General features: G+C 41.3%; 1 long non-coding RNA gene across 3 annotated transcripts in view; it reads right to left on the reverse strand.

Annotated features, from left to right (window-relative positions):
- The window catches only part of LOC123372362, a 40503-nt gene extending 29035 nt beyond the window's left edge, over positions 1-11468 (reverse strand). For 2 of the 3 annotated variants that reach the window (XR_006580241.1, XR_006580239.1), the window contains exons 1-3: positions 11366-11468; positions 10674-10756; positions 7738-7882 (exon numbers count right to left, since the gene is read on the reverse strand). This is a non-coding gene — a long non-coding RNA (uncharacterized LOC123372362). Of the gene's footprint in view, positions 1-7737; positions 7883-10064; positions 10159-10673; positions 10757-11365 lie in introns of all 3 variants that reach the window. The other variant, XR_006580240.1, reaches the window with a different exon arrangement.
- Positions 11469-12440: the final 972 nt, after the last annotated feature.

The following is a 12440-nucleotide window of genomic DNA, read 5'->3' on the forward strand; positions in this document are numbered from 1 at the left end:
GAGACTCTTTTCACTGAAGATCAGGTAAGACGAGTGAAATTTAGATCCTCAGTAATCATGATTAAGGTAATAGGATAACATGCATCTGCTCTCACTGGAGACTGCTACTGTAGCCCTGAACTATCCTTTGCCCATTGAAACATGAAGCAAAACATAGGGTTACTGTTCTATGTATTAATAGTTAAATTGCCTACTTTTCAAACTAGCAATGCTTCATGAGTGATGTGGAAATTAGGGGAGGGGGAATGCCTCCTTTCAAATGTATCACTCACCCCTCGTATCTGCAGCCATTTCATTTACAAGATGAATAGATGCAATTAAAGTGGATAGTGGATCTAAAGTTTAAGACAGTGGCAGCAGAATGGATGCCAATTCATGTCATACAATGAGTGATATCTCAGAAGACTGGTAATGAGATATGGTGCTTTTTACATCTAGCTCAAAGTCATCTCAGCCCAATTCCAAATGGACAGATTCCTTGACATAAAAGCTATTATAACTGTCAATACTAACTGACATCCTTGTTAGCAGTTTCAGCAGAGAAACCTAGAACTTAATGATCCTAGAGACTGAGCTACCCTCTTACCCTTAGAAGTGATCCGACAGTTTAGGACTGAGAATAATTGATAAGACAATAAGGGGAAGTTTGCTCTGCCATTGGATCTGGGTTTCCACTACTGGTACCGCTCATGAGCACTCAAAAGAAAATACATAATAGTGCATTATAGATGTCTTCACATTTTAAAAAAATCAGTATTGGAGCTTGGAAAGTGACAGAAAGGCCAACATGAAACCACAATAAATAGAACAATACAGACTCAAACAATATGTAACCCACTCAGGCATTTCAACCACACTGGGCTAGTGACTAGAGCACTGGGGGCTCAGGAGACAGAGGTCCTGTTCCCAGTTCTGCCGCTGGCCCTGGCTAAGTCACTTCACCTCTCTGTGCCTCTGTTTCCCCATCTGTAAAATAGCAATAATACTTACCTCCTTAGTAAAGCAATTTTAGGTCTACTGCTTATCTAGCTGTTCAAAGCTAAGTATTACTAATTGTTTACTAGAATATGGTAGCTGACTCTTATTCCAGACATTGTGCCAAATTTCACATTGTGTAATTAAGGTACAAAAAAATCTAATTATTCAGTGTATCCAGATACGCAGGACTGGCTGAGCAGTGCTCAGTGCAGAGCTGGCTTGGAGAAGTGCAAATGTGGCATTATACCACTATTGTGGCTCTCTGATTGTGGGGGCACTTTGTAAGTTAGAGCAGCTTCATAGCCACTCTAAACTAAGCCTGATTGCTTATGGTCCTAACGGTTGGTTCCAGTAGCTGGGAAAACTTGGAGCACAGATTTCAGAGGGGTAGCCGTGTTAGTCTGCAGTAAAAAAAAGAGGACCCAATCACATCAGCCACACCATCAAGGGCTCGTTCAACTGCACATCAATGTGATATATGCCATCATGTGCCAGCAAGGCCCCTCTGCCATGTACATTGTCCAAACCAGACAGTCTCTACGCAAAAGAATAAATGGACACAAATCAGACATCAAGAACTGTAACATTCAAAAACCAGTAGGAGAACACTTCAATCTTCCTGTAAACTCAATAACAGACTTAAAAGTCACCATTCTTCAACAAAAAAAACCTTCAAAACCAGACCTCAACAAGAAACTGCAGAACTGAAATTACACCTCTACCTCGATATAACGCTGTCCTTGGGAGCCAAAAAATCTTACCGTGTTATAGGTGAAACTGTGTTATATTGAACTTGCTTTGATCCGCCGGAGTGCGCAGCCCCGCTCCTCTGGAGCACTGCTTTACCGCGTTATATCCAAATTCGTGTTATATCGGGTGGCGTTATATCAATGTAGCGGTCTAATTTGCAAACTTTACACCATCAAATTAGGCCTGAATAAAGACTGGGAGTGGCTGGGTCACTACAAAAAATAATTTTCCCTCTGTTGATATTCACCCCTTCTTGTCAACTGTTGGGAATGGGCACATCCACCCTAACTGAATTGGCCTCATATACACTGATCCCGCAGTTGGTAAGGCAACTCCCATCTTTTCATGTGTCGTATATTTATACCTGCTTACTGTATTTTCCACTCCATGCATCTGATGAAGTGAGTTATAACCCACAAATGCTTATGCTCAAATACATTTGTTAGTCTCTAAGGTGCCACAAGGACTCCCCTTTTTGTGTGTATATATCTATATCTATATCTATATATATAGATAGATAGATAGATAGATATAGGAGCACACAGATGCTCCAGCCATAGCCCCTATGCTGGGCACTGTGAGGAGGGGTTAGCCCACACCAACTGGAGATTCCACTTAGGAGGTATGATTCTGCACCACTGAAGTCAGCAGGAGTTTTGCTATTCACTTCAGCAGAATCAGGATTGAGACCATTCTAGGGGAACTCCCAGATAGCTAATTAAACTGGATTTATGATGCCTTTGCTCTGTCAGATCAGCACAGAGGGAATTTAGGAGACCCAGTAATTGTCCCTGAGTTGTTCTGCACGTTAAAAATATTTATCTTATTTCATACATGCCAGGCTGAAAACAAAGTCAAGAACACTTATTAACACTTATTGAAATAAATACACAAGCAACATCTGAGTAGTTTGGCTGATTTCTAATTGTAATCACACAAACCAAATGGAATTTATTACTTCCTTCAGGCTAAGATTTTGGCTGCAGTGTTTACTATTCAAAAGGTGCAGAAAAGTAAGAAAAGGAATAGTAGTGCAGTGAGGTTAGGTAGATGCTGCCCTGCTAAATAACCCTTTTCTAGGGAAACTCTCACGGATTCTGTACAAAGGACACCTGGTCACAATGATCCCAAATCCACTCCTGAAAGATTCCTTACAGGTCTGTGTTGTGAACAATTCCATAGCATTCCTCAAGGTCAGTGAGAGTTAAATTTAGTAAGAGAAAATAGTCTGCATTAAAAAAAATTCCCCTCAGGGCCGGCTCCAGGCTTTTTGCCGCCCCAAGGCAAAAAAAAGGTTGGAGTGCTGCTGCCAAAGCAAAAAACAAACAAAAAAAACCGGAGTGCTGCTGCCGAAGTGGAAAAAAAAAAGAAAAAAGAAAAAAAAAGCTTGGAGTGCCACGCTGGTGCCTAGAGCCGGCCCTGATTCCCCTTCAAAGTTCTTCTGTTACAGTGTGATTTTCATACTGGAGTTCCTCAACAGGACAATATCCTGCCACTTGTCCCAAGGATCTAACCTCCAGAAAGAAGCCTCCTACCTTAATTGACCATTTAAAAAAGTATCCCTCAGCTTTCTAGTATAGTTTTGTTTGACTGGCAATTAAAGGCATCCACTGCTAGGCGACCAATCTTTGTTGATCTCTTGTGTGGTCACTTAAGACCGATTTCTCTATATTTATATGCAAAACAATGTAGCTGGCCCATCATTTTCTATATTCCATTTGTAATTTATTATCTGACATATTTGTGCTTAGATAAGAACTTATTCCCTGACAACCATAATCCTACATTTGTGACATTGCATTGTGTTGCCATAGAAATTAACATAGTGTTACAAATACAGCGTTATTACAACTTGATCCAATGATCTAGTCGGAAGATGCTATGGACTGGAAAGGAGCAAAAGTCTATTAAACACAGATATCAGTAACTAATAAACTGGGCAAGAATGGTTTTGAGAAAGATGTGACTGCATTGTAAGTGGATTTGGGTGATAAATTTGACACAATTGTAATGTTTCCTCTATTATGAGTTGTATTTTATGGCTTGATCCTATTCTGGCAAAAATCCCACTGGTTTTAATAATGCAGAATCAGGCCTTTAAAGAAAAAAGGTCATATTCCAAGATGAAAGAGGGTTTGGAGAGATTGTGAGCAGTGGAATATCCATTAATGGTCCTTTGGATAGCCTACTTCTCCTAGAAAACTGTCACTGTCTTCTAGAAGCAGCTAGCTAGACATAGTGTACACACATTGTTGAAAAGCACCCAGATATAGTTCCTCCATAATGATCAGTCAACTCAGACATGAGTTCTTGGAGGGGGAGGCAAAAGACAGTAATGGGTGGAGGGAAGAGATTAACAAGAAGTAGGGTTGCCAACTTTCTAATAGCACATAACCGAACATCCCTGCCCCACCACATGCCCTGCCCCTTCTCTGAGGCTCTGCCCCCACTCACTCCATCCCCTCTTCTTCCATCGCTTGCTCTCCCACACCCTCACTCTCTTTCACTGGGCAGGGGCAGGGGGTTGTGGTGCGGGGGCGGTGAGGGCTCTGGCTGGGGGTGCGGGCTCTGGGGTGGGGCCAGGGATGAGGGGTTTGGGGTGCAGGAGGGGGCTCCAGGCTGGGGCAGGAGGGTGGGCTGCAGGGCAGGGTTAGGGCTCCAGCCCAGTGTGTGGATTCTGGGGTGGGGCCACGGATGAGGGGTTTGGGGTGCAGGAGGGGGCTTATGGCTGGGGGAGTGGATTGGCTTGGAGTGATATAGGGTGTGGGAGGGGCCTCTGGGCTGGGGCAGGGGGTTGGAGTGCAGGAGGGGGTGTGGAGTCCTGGCGCCAGGTTCCTGTGGCCCCTAGATGCATGAGTGGCCAGGGAGGCTCCGCAGCGCCGCATGCTGCCCTCGCACCCACAGGCACTGCCCCTGCAGCTCCCATTGGTCACGGTTCCCTGCCAATGGGAGCTGCGGACCCGGCACTTGGGTGGGGGTACCACACGGAGCCTCCCTGTGCCTACAGGCCACAGGGATCTGGTGGCCACTTCCGGGAGCTGCACAGACCCAAGGCAGGTAGGAAGCCTCCATTAGCTCCGGGCCTCGGCTGCACCGCTGACCAGACTTTTAACAGCCCACTCAGCGGTGCTGACTGGAGCTTCTGGGGTCCATTTTTGACTGGGTATTCTGGTAAAAAAATGGACACCTGGCAATCTGAGCAAGAAGCCCTGAATATGGTTGAAGTCACTTCAAAATGGAACTGATGGGTGGGAACCGGGCATCCCAGGAAATATTATTTTGCAGTGAAACTTCAACTTCTAACCTACTGTGGGCTAAACCTGACCACTGTGTAGTATAGTATCCCTTTAAACAAGAGGAGCAATAGAACAGCAGAGTTAGAATTCTGAAAATTTCCATGGAAGTTAGGATTTGACAGTTGGACTTCAAATGTTGGTTCTTAGAATGTAGGGCTCCTGAAACCCGGCCAAGTAGGGCAGGATGTATCCAACATGGCCTTGGGGAAGGAAAGTTCTGAGCTGAGAGAGAGAAGTTTTGAGGGTTAGTTGACTCTGTCTGAAATAACACATGGGTTGTTCTCAGGTGGGGAAGGAAAGGCAGACCAAGAGAAATGAGAAGGATAGGACAGAAAGTAACTAGGCAAAGAGAAGAATAAAAAGGCAGAATGGAGAAAAAAAAAGTTTAAAATGTATTTATTTGCCTGAGGGAAGAGACTGAACACTGAGAAAATGTAGGGATAGAACCAAACAGGCTTTTACCTGCAGAACACTTGAGAGAAAAACTAATGGAGATAATAATTTACTAAGTCCCGAATTCTGTCCTCATTAAAATGGAGCTCAGAGCAGGCACATCGTCTTATAGATATGCAGTTTTGACACTAGCTAAAGTTATATCAGACATTAAATGTGAGGCCCTCCCTCTGGCACAGAAACATAAGCTCCCGCAGACTCCTCGAGTCCAACACATAAGGTGAATTTACAAAACGCTATGCCAGCTAGGATTGGCTGCAAAGTTGAACTGTATTGTCACGAGGCTTTGAGACCTTAAGATGAAATGGAACTAGATGAATGAATGGATATTCGGGAGCTCAATAACCCTGTCACAGAGTGAGATACAATGTAAAACAACAAGTGCTGTACACGTATTAGATTAAATGTGGTCAGTAAAAACTATTCCCCATTATTTTACAGGGGATGTGCTCAGAGTGGCATGCTATTTCATGTTCTCTCGTCATGCCCAGCCAGGAGGTATGTGTATAAGCAGACTCAACAGGGTTTAGACTTTAATATTCTGTCAGACTTCTTTGCAGGTAGTGCTGGGTGTGCCAAGCAAGTATTTAGCTAATAACAGACATAATTGGAAAAGATCTATTTGAACACTGAGTCTACGATGCTAAGTATAGGATTTAGGGACTGACCCAAAGACCACTGAGGTCAGATGAAAGAGATCCATTGAGTTTAACAGGCTTTGGAGGACATATCAAATCCATGCTTTGTCTTAGGGCTAGTCTATACTACTGTGCTACACTGGTGCACTCCCATCGACGTAATTACTCCCCCCCAATGAGAGATGAAAGCTATGTTGGCGGGAAAGCGTCTCCCGCTGATGAAGCGTGGTGTAGACACCACTTCAAGTAGATGTTACTGATGTTGCTCAGAGGGATGGCTTTTCACCCAAGATGAATAAATTAAATAAATGGAAGGATTATTCTTCACAGGCACAACAGCTGTGTTATAGTTCAGCCATGCAGGAGGATTCAGATGCCCATTCATACATAATGGTAACAGTTGGAGAAAACTGGCATTTGGAACTAAGGGAAAGAAATGATAAAGTAATTAGCATGCATATATAGCAGCATTCCTCAGCAGCTCTTAAAGTGCTTTACAAAGGTGGGTGGCATAGGGAAACCAATGCACAGGGAGGTTAAGTGAGTCAATGCTGGAACCAGAAACAGATCCCAGGTCTCTTGGCTCACAGTTATTGAATCATTTGGCAAAGTATGTAGGCCATTTGTTGACCAAAAGGAAATGCAGAGAAAGTAGATAATAATTTGGGGTGGAGAATATAGATCAGTCACTGAGATGGGTAAGTCTGCTGTATGCAGGCGGATTACATATTTTTGTAATATTTCTTTTTTCTGCAATGAAGTATTTCTTCCCTGATCTAGAGGATTCCAGAGTACAGGGCCTAGCTATTTACAGTAATCACTTACCATACTGGTATAATGTGGAAAAAAAATGAAGTAAGCAAATTCAGGAGAGATGAAAACTGTGTTATGAATGCTTAATGGACAGTATAAGAATCTATTGGCCAGATTTTGAAAGATCTCAGTTATATCAGTGTAAATTTGGAGAAATACAAGTGAAACTAATTGTTATTCTGGATTTACTTTGGTGTAATAGAGATCAGAATCTGGCCCTGTGTAAATAAATGATCCCTCTGAATGACACAGAAAGTGTTTTTAATTAAAGAGAAACCAAAACTGGAACAAACCACTTGTCTGGAAACCATCTCCTCTACCGGAACTGTAAGGGTATGGATGAAATACAATGTGGTTTGAAATAAAGCGTGGTTCTGGTTTTGCAAAATCAAAACCCAAATAATGAGATTTTGCAAAATAAAAAGCACCTCTAGTATTAGCACAGAATACACATGATTGACTTACCTCTCTAAAGGTATGATGCCTAGGGATACAAATTATTGCAGATTTTTTCTTGCATATTGTTTTTAAGAGTAGGCAATCCATGAATGAAACAATTTATCAGGGAAGAAAAATGAGAGTTAATTATAGGACTATTAGAAAGTTTAAATTCTTATTACCACCTGGTATCCCGTAAGAGAAATTTGTAGTAAATGGAACTGTGAGTATAATGTGGAGTTTTGATTTTACCTAAACTAATGTCTGTGTAACGTTTGGGAAATGGAAAAAGCTCTATTTTAGTGCCATTATTAAAATGAACAATTAAAGATATGCTGAATGTCTAGATATTAGATAATACATTACAGTACCTGGTATATATTGTGGGATAGAGGTTAGACTAAACAAAGGACTTGAGACAAGGGTTCACTTCTCAACTCTGCCAGTGACACAATGTGTGACATGGAGCTCTGATTTCTGCCTCAGATCTATCCTCTGATGGGTTACTTTGAAAACCTTGGGGAAAAAAAGCATAATGAGTGCAAAATATTAAGGCTAAAGTATTACAGCCACTCATGAAAAGTGAATACAACTTAGATTTTCACTGGTTAATAGATGCTTTCATTGGAACAAAGCAAAAATGAAACAACCTACTAAACACTGCTTAGTGCAAACAATATTTCCCTCGTCATCTCTGAGATTCTTGCAAGGTAGTTTGATTGGATGGCATGTAAGCCTTGCCACTGCACTACAGGTATATGCAGATATCTAGTCCTCTCTGTCTTGGCCTAATGCCAATGGCTCAAAATTGTTAAGTAGCTTGGAGGAAGACAAAGCCTGCCTAGTTTTGCATGAGAATGGGCGTGATATAATTTGTTAAAAGATCTCTCGTTCTTCCTTTTGTCCTTCTTGCCATCCATCAATTTCTTTGATATATCCCCAGCCAAAAGCCTGTGTGATTTTACATTATATTCTTTCCTCATTTACACTGACTTCAAAAATGGTTTGCAATACTCCATTTCAATAGTTCCCCACACTTTTGTCTCTCTTTTTATACTGGGTAGAAGACAGAACAGATTTTTCTTTCCCTTGCTACATCAGAAAGAACTAGGACAATGGAGCTTCTTTTATAAACTGAAAATATGCAGAGAATCCAGAAGGTGTGCTAATGTTGCTTGGACTAGGAATGTTTCTTGTAACAGAAAAAGAGAGAGCTTACACATGAGCAAGCCAGAGATCCTAAATATGATAACGTTAAGAGTTATTCCACTGTGCAGGTAGAACGTAAGGTTACAAGATTTCCAAATACTGTGGATGAATATATTGCAGTTCCAGTTAATGTGCTGTCACATTCATTAAATGATTTTAAAGGTATGTTCTGTTTGGGGAATAGATTTCCTGGTTCCTCAGTTACAACAGAAACTTTTATGTCAGAAACTGAAACAGATTGAGCTGGGTAAATTTTCAGTTAAGAATATGTGTGGAGATGCTGAAAATGTTTGCCTCCATCATGCCAAATGGCCTTTTTCCATGTTGTAACCTCTCCTATTTGATATATATAAAAATAAATGAACATGTGAGAATCTGAGGCTCACAAAGCACTGACCAAGGCCAAGTATCATAGAAGGAAATTCAGTGCAAGCTTTATCAACAATGCATCTCAGTCCTGCTCCACATCACCTCTGTTGTTCCAAGCTCTTGAGCAAAGATTGCCAGTCGCAGTCAGTCATACCATATTAAATTATGTAGGCAAATGTGTGGTCAAATGCTAATTAGGGGGCATGGGAAGGCACATGCTTGGGATAGTTTGTATCTGAATAAATGCAAATTTGCAATTTTTTTTTATTAGAGGACACTTGTCAAGTATTGGGACAGATGGTGCATAACAGGACTCAGCAGGAGTTAATGGTGGCATAGTCTGCACCAATACAGTGAATGGTGTAATATGAAAACCTAGACAGAACTTTATCTGCACAAGGCTCCTACTGCACAGATGGCTTCTCCTCCTCCCCTCCCCCACCCATCTAGTTAGCCATGCCACAAAGCTTCAACCAGGTGATGTTCACATGAACTGACTTTTGCAGGCTTGAAAAGAGTGGGAATCCCATTGGCTTTCCTCCTATCCTTCTGAGATATTTGGACCTCACTACTCTCACTCCTTTGTGCCACTGAGCAGAGGGAGGTCTGACGTGACCCTGGATCTACATGCCCACCTGAAATGATTCCAAGAGCACACCTATTCAGGAAAAAAAAACCATTCATCTTAATTAGCTTAGCTATTTCATGGGTTCTGTTCACACTGAAAGATCAACACCCTGTACATATCTGCAGACAGAAAAACAATCTGGAAACTTTTGGAAAACTAGTGAAACCATATCCAGTGTGATTTAAATTGCAAGAGAAAATAATTTAAAAATCAGTATTCATTCTGGATTGAAGAGATACCTCTTCTTTATCACCAAGAAGTTCTGCCTTAGAAATGTTCATCTGTAGCTTTTTAAACATTCCTCCTACAGCTATCTAGCTAAGATTTTAATCTGTCTACCACTCTCAGAAGTTAAACTCCAATATTGTCACTGTAAATTGGTATAAAGGCACTATGTCTATTATATGTTTTCTCTGTGACATTAATTTGAATTGCAGCATCCAAAGAGTGTCATGACTGCTAGTATGAAAGGCAAGTTTGAGGGAATCTCACCTGATATGAGTCATAATATATTGCTCCCAGTGTGGAATTACAACAGCACTTTATGTTGGCTTTCTTACCACTGCAGAAAATGTCAGTATGACAACTTCAGAGAACATAAGGGAAAAAGATGGAGAAATTAAAATTGAACAAAGGATCCTAAAGTTGGAATTATCAGGGCAGATGAGGCAGTGATCCATCTTCTCTAGTATCCAGTCTGACTGTGGCCAGATACTTCCAAGAAATCCCATAAAAAGACATTATGGAATAACCTCTAGTCCATATTGAGTATTTGTGTTACAATAGCACCTAAAATATGTGGGAAGGGAGTGAAGATTGTCAAGTAATTAAAAGTTAATATGGATATAATTATATTATAGGAAATATGCTTTAAAGTGCACGAGATATACTTAATGAGATGGCCTCGCATGGTGGGAAACTTTTTCCTCTGTTTTCCTGAGCATATCATTAAAAAATAAAAATAAAGGGGGGAGGGCCAGTGTCTCTAGATTTGCTCAGAATCATGTAGTGAAAGTTGATCAGAGGGTCATTGACTTGATAATGTAATTAATGGACTTGGAAAATTCCATTACAGTTAAAAGAATAAAAGATAAATTTTACCTTTCATAGGTTCACATTTTCCCCTTAAATCCTAGTGGTGTTACTGTCCCTTCCAAGCAGAACAGTGTGCCTGTATATTGCACCTGGAAAAAACAAACAAACCCCACTACAGCACCAGTAAACACTCAGACTCTTCAACAGTGACTGCCAAGCCCATTTACCAGCACTCAGACTTCTCAGGCAAAAAGAGTTAATTAAAAAAAGTCAACTTTGTATGGCAGGAAACTCAGAGTGGCTGAGGAATTGACCAGTTCCTAAGCCTAGGGAGACAACAGCATGTAGAGCAGGGGATTTCCTTAGCCAACCTAGTAGTATGGGAGCAATGTTATTTATTCCCAGGCAAAAAGAAAGCTCCAGTAGCCCACTTCATGCCTGGTAGGCTGCAGATGCCAGAAATAATGTTAGCCACACAAATTTGCCCACAGGTTGGTGGGTGGCTGCTTTATTGCAGCCTTTTGGGAGCATGACCATATCATTTCTATGCACAAATACAGGCAATCTTCAGTTCACAGCTAGGGAATGTTTATTCTGGAGGCAGATAAATCCTATCCCTGTTTAGTTTCTGCTACTTCCATGTCATCCAATCTTATTTACCCTCTTGGAGTTTACCAAACTCACACCAGGAAGGCTATATCTAGTTACGTATATTTTATTGTTATTTTACAAAAATACATGAGGAGGTGTCTACATACCTGTGGTGTTTAACATGCCCTACAAGCTCTTATTCCTGAGAATTCCAAACTCTCCCCCAGCACACAGTTTGAATCAAATTGATAGAAAACAATATGGTGTCCTCTAAGGGACAGCCTCAAAATATGAATGAAAGATGGTAATCTGTTAGGGACTGTGTAACAATTATGTTATGTCAGACATTTTATAACTATACCAATTACCCTGGGTGGTAGGATGGATAAAAGAAGAGGTAGTTCTTAAATGAAGACTCCTAGAAGGCATGAGAAGAATGCAATGCAATTGCAGGAAATTCTGGAGCTGACACAAGAACAACTTCATCTTGGTGTCCCTGACTGTCACAATAAAACCATGCTACTTGCTGTTAAATAAATAAATACATAAGTTTTGGCAAGGATATTAATGCAAATGACTTTGGCAAGAGCCACCCAAACAGAAGAAATGTGGTTTGAACAGATGGGGGAGAATGGCTCTCCTATCATTAGTCTAAGTCTTCTATCCCATCAAATGAAAAGTCATTAAATACAGTTTATTGAGAGATCAATTTTAGTGGTTACATCAGAGGACTGAGAGTGAAGAAACCTGAGTTCTATTCTTGATTTCACATCTAGCTTTCATCTGACTTTTGAAAATGTCACTGATAGCCTCATCTTCAGAGGTGTTGAGCAGTCAACTGGGGTTGTGGATGCTTACCACCTCTGAAAAAATCAGGCCCTTACAGGGGAATTTTCTAAGGACCTTTGGGTGCTCTGCAGACAAGTAGGTGGTCAGCTTTGGGTGCTCAGAACACAAAGGGGATGTTTCAGAGCAGAACGTGGTTAGTGCTTGTTCGCTGAAAACATGCTCACTTTGCAGTCATGTCCTTAGCACCCAGTAAAACTTCATGGGCTCTTTTGAAAATCCTGGGAGCTCAGCCGACGTGGGTACAGCCAATTGCAGCCAATTGGCTACTTATCTGGCAGCCCACTTCTGGGATTGTCAAATATCACTACTTTATGACATGGCTGTCACTAATTCAAGAAGTCTCAGTCTTCCTCCTCCCTTTCTAAGGTCTTCAAGATACTTCAGAACTTCTCT

This window comes from Mauremys mutica, chromosome 6 (assembly GCF_020497125.1).
Source record: "Mauremys mutica isolate MM-2020 ecotype Southern chromosome 6, ASM2049712v1, whole genome shotgun sequence".
In the NCBI taxonomy this organism is placed as follows: domain Eukaryota; kingdom Metazoa; phylum Chordata; order Testudines; family Geoemydidae; genus Mauremys; species Mauremys mutica.